The 13327-nt window shown below is 50.6% G+C and overlaps 1 long non-coding RNA gene across 2 annotated transcripts; it reads left to right on the top strand.

Moving 5' to 3' along the window:
- The first annotated feature begins 31 nt into the window (after nt 1–31).
- On the top strand, nt 32–10493 carry LOC128902956 (uncharacterized). Of its 2 annotated transcripts, none has more exons than XR_008463919.1 (2): nt 32–248; nt 10331–10493. It is a non-coding gene; the product is annotated as an uncharacterized LOC128902956 (long non-coding RNA). The 2 variants fall into 2 exon arrangements; XR_008463918.1 differs by having other exon boundaries at nt 32–168.
- The last annotated feature ends 2834 nt before the right edge of the window (nt 10494–13327 follow it).

Below are 13327 nucleotides of genomic sequence, written 5' to 3' on the forward strand. Positions count from 1 at the left end.
GGCGGCCGCTGCGCCCCCTGGCGGTGGCCCTTCTGGGGGCGGCCGGGACCAGTAGGCCCCAGGCGGGGCGTGGACGGTCCTACCGGCGTTGCGAGGTCCGGGGGGCCGTCCCGGGCAGCCCCGGAAGAGACAGCAGCCTCCCAGCTCTCGTTGTTACTCATCGAGTGGGTGAGTCGGGAGGAATACTGGGCCTAAGGCCTGTGACAGAACCCAAATGTAGGCTCGGTGGAAGCGGAATTACTGGTGAGGTGAGCACAGTGCTGGCCTGGCCAGGAAGGCTGAGAGACAGCACATGAGGAAAAAAAAGCATCAAAAAGCTTGGGACCAGTATTCTTCCTGGAGTGGCTAGCTGTTCTGGGAACTGAAAGGGGTTCGGGTTTTTTTCTTGTTGCTCAAAATAGCAGCACTTGAAACAGAACAGCCGCTTCAGTGACACAGCAGGTGTAGCACGAAGGCAAGAGCACTGATGTAGGTTAACCTGCATAGGTACTCTGCAAGTTGGCTTTTCAGTGTTGTCTTAGAAGTATGAACTGCACCTTCAGAATAAGCCTTGTTTGAGTGTTTTACAGTTTCAATATAGAACTCACATTTCCCAGCTGGTTTCCCACAGGGCTGCAGTCCACCCACTGTCCTTCACTCACCAGGATTTCAGAAGATTCCCTGCGGTGACACAGACATGTTGGAGCGCAGGTCAGGCCAGGCATGATGCAGAAGACCTTCCTGGCCACCTCCTTCTTTGCATGTGCAGGTTTGCAGATGCAAACCAAGGATCTTTCTTGATGTTTGCAAGCCTTAAGTCAGTGTGAGCTCAGCATTTCAAGAGTGTGGTTGTGTGAAAGAATGATACTGCATAAATATTTCATTAGTAGGGAAATCAATAGCGTATCTTGGCTGCTTTAATTATGGACTACGACTTGGAAAAATGCTGCTGTACCAGGCAGAGCCCTCCAGTGGCGAGGGAGGACACAGGAGACAACTTTAAACACACAAAGGGTGGCTGTGGCATTCCATCTGTGCTGGTTGGACTCTAACCGAGGCCAAAAGTCTTGAAGCTCTGGTTAATGCTATAAGATGAGTAAAGCTGACTGTCCCTCCTGGCTGCATGTGGGCTTAGGTGGCCTTGCCAGGAAGGGAGGTCCTCACTCCCTGGGCAGCAGAGAGGATCTTGCTTGTGTCTCCCTGGCGTGGGGCACCTCCACCCCCTCCCAGTAAGTGCCCGATACTGGTGCTAGACTGCCAGCACACGGGGATGTGAAATCTGCTGTACTCGGCCCTTCTTGGATGGACTTGTTCCTTGCTGTTTTTTTAGGCTTAGCGTACAATTTGCTGGATGAGCCATGGAAAATAGAGCCGTGTGTGAGAAACTGCCTGTCTTTGCCAAGGAAAGCTGTTCTTCGCTGTCTCTGTCCCCAGAGTGCTTAAGAAAGTAATCCAATAGCATAAAGTTGAAAAAATAGTGAGTGAGGCACACGGCTAATGTTTTGCATGCTGTTGCTTCCTCTAGATGATACTAACTCATTTTTTTAAACTGCTGTTACAGAGGTGCAGGATTACTGATGGGAAGTATCAGTTAATCATTCCAGGCATATTTGGTTTCAATGACAGGTGTATTTATGTCTGTCAAAGGTTGTTTTGAAAACAAGTTTGATCCAGACTGTAACAAAGCAAAGCTGTAAAATCCAAAGATGGCAGTTATTTTTCTGCTGGCAGCACAGAGAAATCTGTCTCAATCCCTCAGTAAATTCATCTGGTGCTCTACTGCGTGCCCTCCCTCCTGTGTTACTGGCCCCTAGCAGGAAAAGCCAAACAGGCAGGCTACCTGGTCCTGAACCGTCACAGTCCTCAGGATGGCATTTTTCTGAAAGGAAACTGGCACAGGAATGCGCTAACAGACTGGAAGGGTGTTGGTGGTATATACCGCATTTGGCCTTCCTTTCATGATAGCTGCAGAGGGAGGTGGACATCCCAGCTAATCCTCCCTGTGCGGTGAGTCAGAGCTCGCCATGAACTTCATCCGAGAAAAGGGTCCTGGTGCACAAAGTGCTGTGCAAGCACACGAGAAGCAGACTTGGCTTTGTGGCTAGACACAGCTACAGCCAACTTGATCTCGTGCTGGCAGCGGTCCTGCACCTGGGGACCTCCAGAGGTCCTTCCAGCCAACAGTCGCAGGATGCCAGCTCTGGCACAGCATTACATAAGGGAAGTTAAGGTTTCCATTTTGTGTTTTGGCTCCACTGGGAAATGGATGCGAAGGGAGATTAAACAGTCTTGCTGCAGTTATGCTGCACAGATGATCTGCAGTAAAACTGGGAGTTGAACCCAGTCCTTATCAGTCCCAGACCCACTCTTTCAGTCAGTGGTGAGCGAGTGCCTTGGAATCAAAATTTTTAAGGGAAGAATTTTACCTCTTTTCCTGGCAGAAAATTTAATATAGTAATTTTCAAATCGCTCCCAATTCAAAAGTTGTCAGTTTTCTGCACTCCCCTCCTGCCTCCCTGCTGCTCTCTTGCATCCCTAGGAGACCAGCTTAAGCAGCAAGCCAGGAGTGAGCCATGCCTTACGCTGACCAGGTCACTCTGCAGTGGCTGGGGAGCAGGATCCAGGCACCATTTGGGGTGCAGAATCACAGCCTGCAGTTTAGGGTAGCTGTACACCCATGAGGACCTCACTTGCCCTGCCAGACAGCAGTGTAGCTTCATGCGTGACTGCTGCCTCACAAGCTGCAAGACTGAAGTTTCCTACGCGCCAGAGCTGTGCAATGGCACCAGGAGTCCACATAAGCTTACGGTGACAATAACGTCCTTTCTCTGCTCTCTAAGTTACAGTCTAGTGACTTGCAGTAAAGTTTTGCTTTTCTCAGCTTTCAGACCACAATGCCGGAAATGAGTCCTTCCGTCAAAGCGCATTTGCTGTAGTCTCAAAATAAGATGCACCCTTCTGAGGCCAGCATCTTGAGAAATGCTGCGTAGGGGAAACTGCCTGTGTGATTTCTGTCTCTATTCTTGAGAATACTTTTTATGTCCTGAGAAAAAAAAAAAAAAACAACAAACCACGAGCTGTGTCTTGCAGGGAGAGACGTGTGACTTGAAATCATTGTGTGGTTCCAGGGAGTACTTAAACCTGTGCAAAACCAAGCTTTGTTTCTCATTGCTGGTGAGGCAAACCACATGCCAGGCCTTACAGGGAGGCACAGGTCGAGGGACATTATTATCCCCTCTGCTGGGCATCCATTGGGGTGGAGAAGCTGGAGGGGGACCAGCAAACAGCTGCGAAGTGGGAAGGGGCATGTGGCACGTGGCCTGCTGGCAGGAGCTGGGCTTGGCTCGCCTGGCCGAGGGGAGGCAGGAGTGGGGTTTAACATCAGCTTAAAACAGATGGAAGGGTAATTGCAAATGGCTGAAGGCTCTTTGGTAGCCTCAGCTGATGCAAGGAGGGGCAACAGCCACGTGGTGCTGGAGGGTTTTAGTCAACACAACTCCTTTGCCAGCAGCCCTGGGACAAGGCACCAGGGAGGTGGGGACGATCCCTTTCCTGGGGAGGGGGTTTTAGCTGTGGCCACACAAAGCCTGGGGGGTTGGGAAAGCCCTGCCGCCAGCAGGGCTTGTGCGGAGACTCCTCCCTGCTCCCCCCCCCACACTTCCCGAGACCCTTGGTGCTGCTGGGGCCCTGCAAACTGCGGACTATGTTCTGGCTTTATCTGACCCTTGGCGGCACGGCGGGGAGGACTGGTAATTTAGGCCTGTCTCTGGGAGATATCCAATGAAATGTATCTTGGACTAATTAGGCTTTAGGGCTCAGGAACTCAGTTCCAGTTGCTTGGCCTCTGTTTTGACCCCTCTTTTCTTTGAAGTTCATGGAGAAGAGGGGAAAGGAAATGAGAGCAGAGGCCCTGCTTTTCCTGTAAAATGCCTCATTCCTTATAAAATCGTTTGGCAGAAATCTCTTTCAGCTGGACAAGCTGAATACTTTAATACATGCCTGCAGTCATTTTCCTCCCTTGTCACATTCCTCTGGCTGCTCAGTCATTGCTCTGCATCAGTAAAATCGTGGACGCATAGACAGAAATACTCCTTGAAGAGGTATCAGAGAAGATCTCCAAAAGCAGGTTAGGGGGCTCTCAGTTGCCTCAGCTGTGTTATTTCCTGGGATGGCTGGAAGTGCCTGGCACTGTGCAGTACAATGGTGCCAGCTCCTGCTCAGCTCTGTGTTTTCAGGCATTTCTTCCAGGCAAACCTGCTGGGACACACAGCTTCCAGCCTTTGGCCAGGCCATGGAAAAACCACACCAAACATCCTCCCTCCCACATTAACTTTGCACAAGAAGGAAGGCACCCCAGGCATGGTGAGGGAGAGGCACATAGTATTTCACATCTGTCCTGGGCACTAGGGATGTTTCAGAGCAGGGGGTAGCCGAAAGCCCCAAAGGAAGGCACACATATTCCCTCCTCCCACCATAATGCAGAATCAGCAGGAGGTCTTGTTAGGAAGGCATCTCTGGAGGTCTGTAGTCCAACTCCCTAGTCCAAAGTTAGATCAGGTTGTGCTAGGCCTTCTCAAGTTGTGTTCTGTGCACCTCCAAGCATAGTGATCTGGTCTCTGAGACGCACCACCCTCATGTGGAGGAATTTTCTCATGCCCAGCTGGAATTTCCCATCCAGAAGCAAGTACCTATTGCCCCATGTCCGGTCTTTGTTTGCCTCTGGGAAGAGTCTTGCTCCTTTTTTTCCATAACCACCATTCAGGCAGTGGATGACCACTATGAGGACCCCCCAGTTGTGTCTTCTCCAGGCTGGGAAAGCCCAGTTCCCTCAGCATCTCTTCATATGCCCTGTGATGCAGCCACATCACCACCTTGGTAGTCACTGCTGGACTCTCTCCAGTTTGTCACTGTCTTCCTTGTACTGGGTAGCCCCGAACTGGACGCAGTAGAGACATGAGTCTTCAGCAACACTATATGGTGAGGAAGGATCACCTCTCCTGTGCTGAACTTTGCGAGGTTGCTTCTGGCCAATTCCTCCAACCTGTTGAGGTCACAGCAGGTGGCAGGCCTTCCTCCCGAAACATACTGACCTCTCCCACAGTTGATATTAGCTATGGGCTTTTTTTCATCTTTTCTTGGGATGGGTTGAAATCCACCTTTCCACCAGGTATGTGTGCAGTGGGTTGGCAAGGGTCCTGAGAGCTGCCCAGGGTTTCCTCCTTTCTTGGCCAGACATTGAAGGCAAGCTGTGAGAACCACTGTTTCCCTAGAAGGTGGCCTTGCTGCAAAAGGCGACTCGCACAAAGTGTGGTTAGAGATGGAGCCACTCTTACTTCTCCTTTTGAGAGGTGAAAGGATGGCCCAAGTGCGGTCAGAGATTTCTTGCACCTACATTCAGTGGCAGGCCACCTGCAGACGGAGGTTTCACATCCTCTTTTTGACCAAGCCTACCCAACTTCTGCAGGGACAAGGACCGAATCTGGCCACAGCAGGGCCTGAGCTCTGGTTTGGGTGAACAACCGATGATGCGATTCCCCAGTGCTCCTCACGTGTGCCTGGGGATCTGAAGGTGTCTGCAGCAGCCTGTAAAGGCCCTGTTCTCAGGCTGCCCACTGGCTTCATCTCAGCCCTCTGTCTTCTGGCTTGGTCGTCTCAGAAACACTGGCACCATCCCCAGGCTGCGGGGAGCAGCTGATCTAAGGCTGGTTAGGGAAGGAGGATGCTGGAAGAAGGACCCCAGGGAAGGTAATGCTAGCACCAGGTTGTGCAGGGAAGTTTTCTGCCATTTGCAGTGAGGAGCAGCAGCTGAGGAGCATGGGGAGATCCAGTGCAACTTGCAGATGGTCAAGCAGTTGCTGGAGTCCCCACGGAGCACAACTTCGGGTTCCAGCCCCATAGTGTTTCCATATGCAATTAGCACAGAGCATCTGCAGAAGCCACGCATGCAACTATGCACTGATACGGAGGCATGGGGGTGCATTAAACCAATAGAACCAAAAGCACCCCTGCACAGTTTTCATGGAGGTGCCTGCTGTGCTTCTTATCCGTATGGTTTTTGAAGTCCTAAATGACTTGTGATATGAGGACAGCCAGGCGTTTATTTGGGTGCCTACAGGGCAGAGGAGGCCTCCTGAAAACAAAACATGGCATAGTGTACTTAGGCTGTATCATCTTGGAGGGGGAGACCACGTTACAGATTTATTTCTGAAGCTGGACCTTGCAGCCTGTTGGAGTGATTTTAACGTGTGACTCATGTCAAAACTGCTTCAAGGTTAGAAGTGAAATTAGAAATTAGGCTGAAAGGGCTGTTATTCACAGGCAAAAATTGATTCAAGACAATTGCCTTTCATTTTTAAGGACTGGAGGCAGGAGAGAACTGTAAGAAGAATAATTTGTATGTAACTGGAAACTAATCGTGAATAATGACACTTCCTGGTGACGTTAAATAGGATTGCTTGTGTTTAACTTGCAGGCTGTGTTGTATTTCTAAGTGGTAAACTTGGACTGGGCTCTTGTACTCTTTTGCGAATGACGCAAGGCGTGATAACATGAGCAGTAGGAGTAACGAAGGGACAGGGAACGTTGTTTGTGGCTTGGCAGGTGGCAGCCTTTCTTCAGGGTTGGCCCCAGTCCTGATCCTTACCTGGGGATCATCAGCACCAGCAAGGCGCTTGGTCTGCTCTCCTGGGAGCAGTGGTCTCATTGCTCCATCATCAGTGTGAAATGCCTTTGCCCGTGACTGAGGCTTGGCTCCAGAGCAAAACAGTCTGACAGTGTGGCGAGGCTCATCTGTGCGCAGGCTGCGGACTTGGAGGCCTGGGGTTTGATGTTCCATGCTGGCCACCGCACTTTTTTGTGTGGCATGGCAGGAAAGCATCCAGGTGGCTGGGATTTCAGACACCAGCCGCACGAGCGACAGCTCTCTTTTCAGGCCATTCCTCCCTAACACACCAAACAAAAGCGGTTTTAGTGCCTCAAAATGTCCGAGCTGACTGCCCTTCATTTGGCTATGTCTCCGCCTCTGGATGTCTATTAGGGGGTGCAGTGCAGGGGACCAGCTGCTGTGCCTTTGGACAAGCAGCATCCCACTGGAGAAGGGTGCATTCTCCCAGGTTAAATGGGTGCAGGACAACCACACCTGCTCTCTCTCACGCACCTGTGCTGGAACCTGGGCAGGGGAAAGACTTGCCAGACTTTTTGGCCGCCGGCGAGGGAGGGCTGGGCTGACGAGAAGGGACCACCACCAGGACAGAGAGGCACTCCAGCAGCCTGTACTGCTGCCAGGCTTGTTGGTGGCGGTGTGGGAGCTGGTGTGCTCTTGCTGCTCTACGTGTAGCCTGAACATAACGAACCTCAGAATGGACAAGGCACACTTTGGAGACAAGCAGAATACTCCAGTTAAAAGTGTTGGGGTTTTTATTTCTTTTTCAATTAATATCTGTAATATCAGCATGTAGTAGGGTGGCTGGATGAGATCCCCAAGTATCCTGTCCCTGTCACTGAGGAGCACACACCTCCCAGGGGCTGAAGTCAAAGTTTGAGAGTCATGGAGATATCTGCTGGGACTCTCCCCTTACAGTTTTCATAGCCAGGACCTCTGGCTGAATGGGGGGAAGCCCAGCTCCTCCTTAGAAAGGGAGAAAAGCCAGCTATACTTGACATTCAGAAAGAGCAAAGCTGTCTGAGTTGTCTTCTTTGCCTGCAGAATCTAAGCCAAGATGGGAACACCACAGCTGCGAAGGTGGGTCAGCTTGCATCCATGTCTTGTAACAAAGACAGATTTAACAGGTATTTGCGCCTAAGCAGGATTTTCTTTTATTTGTTGCAACCTGAGAAGCTGTAGGCATTGCTAAATGATTTAATTTCAGTTGTGTACCACAGACCATGTTTTGCACTGCATTGAGTAACTTAGTAAAGCACCTTCAGCCACTGCTGTTTATGACCAACTTGCCTCACCTGAGTGGTTTTGGACCCCCAGCAGTGCTGGTGGTGGAGCATCGGGGGGTCTCCAGTTCATCCCCTCCATTCAGACCAGGTCTGAGTGTGCTGAAGCAGCTCAGCTCAGAGGTGGCAGGGGCTGGAGAGGACCTTAGCATAGTGGAGATGAACACCCATGGCAGCTCCTGGTGCCCCTCGGGCGGTGTGGTCTGTGCATTCCTCCTCGTGCTGTCACCTGTCCGTGCAAAGAATGTCTGGGGGACCACGCTGAGCCCAGGGTGACATGCAGGGTGGAATGGGACCCAGCAGCCCCAGAGCCGTCAGGGCCCTCTGAAGGTCTTCAGCCTTAGCGCACAGCATGCCTCTCACTAGCACAAGGCAAGGACAGCTGTGGCTTTGTACAGCCGTATCTGGGAACCCCGCAAAGGATGGAAACCTCCTCCCTCCGTAGTGCCCTGTCCCCCTGCCCGTCCAATTTGCTGTGGCTCGGGTGGTGGATTCCTGTTCTTGTAACAGTGGCAATAAACACACCCACAGTACCTGCCTGGAAAAATTTTACAACAAATACCTATACTGGCTGTGCTTCCTTGTGATGTCTTTGAAGGCACATCTCAGCTTCCAGCATCAGTTTGCTGTGCTTTTATGGGAACCTTTATGAGTGCAACAAAAAGATCTGGATAAGGAAACATGCCTCATCTTAAGAAACTCCGTGGACACCTTTGTGGGGTAAAAATGAAAACAAAACAAAACAAAAAAACCCCACCTAGGATACATCCAGTTATGACGTGGCTCAGTTACAGGCTGGCTTCAGGGTGCATGATAGCAAATGTTGGAAAAATTATTATGGCAACCATTTCACAAATAATTAACCTCGTTGCTTTTCAATTGCTTACATAAATAGCCAAGAGCATCATGTCTCAGGAAAAACCCGGCTATTCAAAGTTTAGTTAGTCAGGGAAATGACTGTAAGTATCACAAGGGGTCTACAGGTAAAACCCTGAAGAAAACTCCGGTTCGCATTGTTTTTGTCTTTTGTAGATTGTATATTTTTATTTTTATTGTTTTTAATAAAAGTCTTCCTTTGCCAAGGAACATCAGGAAACAGAAGTAGTGCAGCAACACATGTTTTTAGACAAAAGATTAAGTTCTAGAAAACAGGAATACATACACATATATATGTACATGTATACTTACATCCTTTTTTAAAAATTATTTTAACAATGCTGGAAATAATAACTATGAGGGAGTGAGGTGAAAAGCAGAGCCAGGACAGAGGTCCAGAGGGACCTCTCTAAATGGGAGGACTGGACCACCAGGAGGCTCACAAAGCCCAGCCAGTGGAAGTGCCAGTGGTGCCTGGTGCACAGGGGTGAGGGAGGGCTAACCCTGAGCACTGGTCCAGGCTGGGAAGTGACTGGTGGAGTTGCTGGATAGGACTCAGATGTAACTGCAAACATAAGCTTGAACATGGGCCAAAAGTAATTCTTATTGCAAATAATGCAAACTGCTTACTGGGCTGTACAAAGAGGACCACGGCCAGCCCAGTGGCGGGGTGTTGGAGACGCTTGTGTTTCTCTGAGTCCAAAAAGCTCTTCAAGATGATGCATTACAGTAAGGAGAAATGTGTGGTGATGCTGGTGAAGTGCAAGAAAGATTCCTTCGCAACCCTCTGCAGACCTGCTGAGGTCGCAGGTTGTCAGACCGGCAGAAACGCAAGTGTTTTGGGCAGGGAGACCGAAGCGGGCAGGCATGCTGGCAGAAGACGGTGGGCAAGATGTTTTGGTGTGTGTTAGGCACTGCAGTGAACACTATACAGCTTGCTGGCATGGCCTAAAAAACTCATTGCCTGGATGGGGCAGCCGTGAAAGCCACGCTGGGGTGCAGGGTGCCAGCAGCACCGTCCCTTCTGCTTCCTCCCGGGGCCATTGCTCCCAGCATGCTGGAAAGGCAAAGGTTGGGCTGGGTCTTGCAACACAGCCTGTTCTTTTCTCAGTCAAAATGTGAGTTTTTTGGCACTGTCTGCTATCCTTTGGCTTGTTCTTATGTTTTGCTTCTGCTAGGCGTTGTTTTCTCTGGAGGCTTGGGATCCTTTGCCACACCATGTTTCCAGTGTTGCTCTTGCCGATAGCACTGTGGTTTTTGCTGGGTGGGTTTCTGACTATTGTACCATCTCATGTTAGTGGAACAGGGGTTGCTGAAACGCTGGAGCAGTCTCCACCCTGAGCTGTTGGTGCAACAGCAGCCCACGGAGTTAAACATTAGCAGAAGTTACTTATTTTCCCTAAAGGAGGATCTTTATAGCTCTGCTCTTATTTTGTATTGTAGTCCCAGCAATACTGTAACTCTGACAGCAGGGGTTAGAAATTTGATTTGTTAAGACATTGCAATGTCATTATGTCTGGTGCTTTTTCAGAGTTTCCTGGATGTTACTTGAAACAGGATAATCACTTACTCATGTGCAACCAACGACCACATGCAAGCCACTGACAAAAGAAGCCGCAGCCTTTGCTAACAAAGGAGCTCCTTTCTGTTTTATTTTTCCAACCAAAATTCCCCAAACAAAGTAATTAAATTTCTCCCTTTGTTCTGGCTTTTGTGTTTGCTCTCACTTACAAGCAACCCCAGCAGGGGCATGGAAGATATGGGATTTTGGTCTTAGAATAAGGACCTTGGTCTGAAGTTTTTCCTATAGGTAATTATTCGTAGTCCAGAAATGTCAGAATGGGGAAGATTTTTCTTCTTTGGACTCATTTGTGTAGCGCATTCACATTACCATAGATGGAATACTTTAGAGAAGATATAAGAGAAGGATTTCAGTTTAATCAGGTCCAGGCACAAATTTTGGACCAACAGCTAATACAGCAGAGCATCAGCAACATCTGTCTCCTCTCTGCACTCAGATCCAAGAAGACTCAAGAGCTATCCAGGCATTTTTATGACAGAAACATTTGCTTATTCAAGAATCACCTCCCCTTTTCTCCTCTTCAGCTTTCCTTTTGTTCTCCCAAATGCAAATCAGCAACCTTTATTAACACCAGGTCTGAAAAACATTTCCATGTTTAAATATGAACACACATGGGCGTTTGTTTTTGGGGATGTCAGTCAACCAGGAGTGCGTAATCAACATGAGTAATGACTTACACCCAGCAACTCCATCTGCTCAGGCATCCCTGGGAGCCCAGAGCTGAAATGGGTCAGGATTCCTGGGAATGACAGCCCGAAGCAGGGGCTTCCCAGCAGGGAATGAAGCTCTGGTGAGTTGGGGTAGAGAGGTGGGCACATGGTCACGGCTGGAGCGCAGGAGACGTAGCAGGAAGATGCAAGGAGACATTAGGTGGTGGCTGAGTGGGTCTGGAGGATGGGTGGAGGGGATGGGCTGGGTCCAGACTGGCCTGCTGCGTGAGGTGGACCCGTGGTGGGGTACAGGGGTGGAGGGAGGGTGCTGCATGGGGAAGGTTCAGCCTGGGACACACCAACGAGAGCCACCCCAGAGTTAAGGGCGAGACCCTGCTGGGGCCAGACCACTTCCCATTGACCACAACAGGGCAGAGAAAGCCTGTAGATGGGGCCTCACCGAGCACCACCTCTGCCCATCTCCTGTGTTTTCAGGCAGGATATGGCTCCTCCAGAAGCAAAAGGGAAGGAGACGTTCAGTCTGCCCTAAGGCTGCGTCTCAGATGAATTGTCTGTGGGAGGTGCCCAGGTTGCCTTTTCACAGCCTTAGTGCCTGGGAGTAATGTTTTGTGGCCTTTTCTCACTCCCTCCACCCTCAACTTTGCAGATCATTCATGGGCCCTTGCCAGAGGCAGCCAATACTAAATAGATGTGGTCCTGAAGCTGGGGGACCCTGCAGGTTGGGCTTTTGCAGCCACTCTGAGGCACTTCTTTATCTTGGCCACATCCTCATATGCTTAAACTTTACCTCATCTGACATTAGCTGTTGTCTCTCACTGTCTCTCTGGGGAAGTCCACCAGGCTAAATCGTGGCCTCTCATGAGGCCCTCTTTCCTGGTAGGTTTGCTGTGAGTGGCACCTTCAGCAGCCACCAGAGAACATGTACTTGATGGTACGTGTCCTGCATCTTTGCCGTGGTGAAGTGTCAGAAGTGTCACCGCAGTGGGAGGGACCGCTCAGCTGAGTGTTGTGCAAATTACAGTCCTACATGTAGAGAATGGGGATCTTCCACAGGATGTGTCCGTCAGAGGTCCTGCAAGACTTAGACAACCAGCTGGCTCATTCTAGCAGGAAATCAGAGGAACATTTAAATCAGAAGGGAGCTCTGGAGCACTCGTAACACGTCCCCTGCTCAAAGCAGGATAACCCCAAGTCCCCTGCTCAAAGCAGGATAACCCCAACGACAGGTCTGGTTGTTCTTATCAGTTTGGGTTTGGGCTATCTCCAAGCCCAGAGACGCTACCACCCCTCTGGTCCCTGGCTGAGCCCTACCTGCAGGGAAGCAGCTTTCCCGTGCATCCAGACAGCTTTACCCCTGTGGAAACCCTTTGCCTAGACGATAGTAAAGTAAGCATGTAATTCCACCTTCCCATGGGCATCCTCCTCCTTGGGCACACAGGAACAGCAGCGAGACCTGAGGCCACGAAGCACAATGTGCCTGTTGGGAAGGGGTCTTTGGGGGTGGGGAGGAAGCTACAAGCTGTCTGACTGCCCGGGGAAAGAGCAAGGAAACCCAGTCCCAGAGTCTGTGGCGGGGCTGGAGCTGAAACAATAAAAAAGGGCTTTCTGAAGCTCGGGCCTGCCTCATTTTCTCTCCTGTTCTGCCCAGCCACTGCAGGGCTGGCAGGAGAGATGGCATCAGGGATGGGGCTTTGTCTCTGTCTTCGACAGGCAGCAGTGCCAGGATGAGTCTCTCCCTGCGGGCTTAGCGGCTGGCAGTGGGTTGGATCCATGTCTTCCAGGCGGTGGTTTGGCCCACGGCTCATTTTTTCCAGGGTTTGCAGAACATGACAGCATTTCAAGCATGATGACTGCGGTTTCCATGGCAACCTGCAGGCGTGAGTCAGCATCTCCCTGCTGCAGTGTCCGGGAGCGCACAGAGATGCCTGTCTCCAGCTTCACTTGGGGCATGGCACACGAAAAGGCAATGCTGGGGCAGGGGAGGAGAGTGTGTATCAGGACTGAGCTGCCCTGAGAGCAGGAAATACATCAAAGAGATGATCAAATCAATTTTCCTGCCAGCTAAATGTGGGGATCCCTTTTGCAGAATGCCCATGCCCACCTGAAGGACGCATGCTCTGCTTAGCATGAAACTCCTCTTAGGGTCCCCTAAGCATACCTGCTTTTGCTGGTGCCCTGTGCTGGCTGGGGCTGTGCGAGTGTGCAGAATGCTGTGTCCACATACACACTGGCTCAGACCCGAAGGCAAGAGCAACACGAGGTGTGAAGCGTGGTC

This window comes from Rissa tridactyla, chromosome Z (genome assembly GCF_028500815.1).
Source record: "Rissa tridactyla isolate bRisTri1 chromosome Z, bRisTri1.patW.cur.20221130, whole genome shotgun sequence".
Taxonomy (NCBI): Eukaryota; Metazoa; Chordata; class Aves; order Charadriiformes; family Laridae; genus Rissa; species Rissa tridactyla.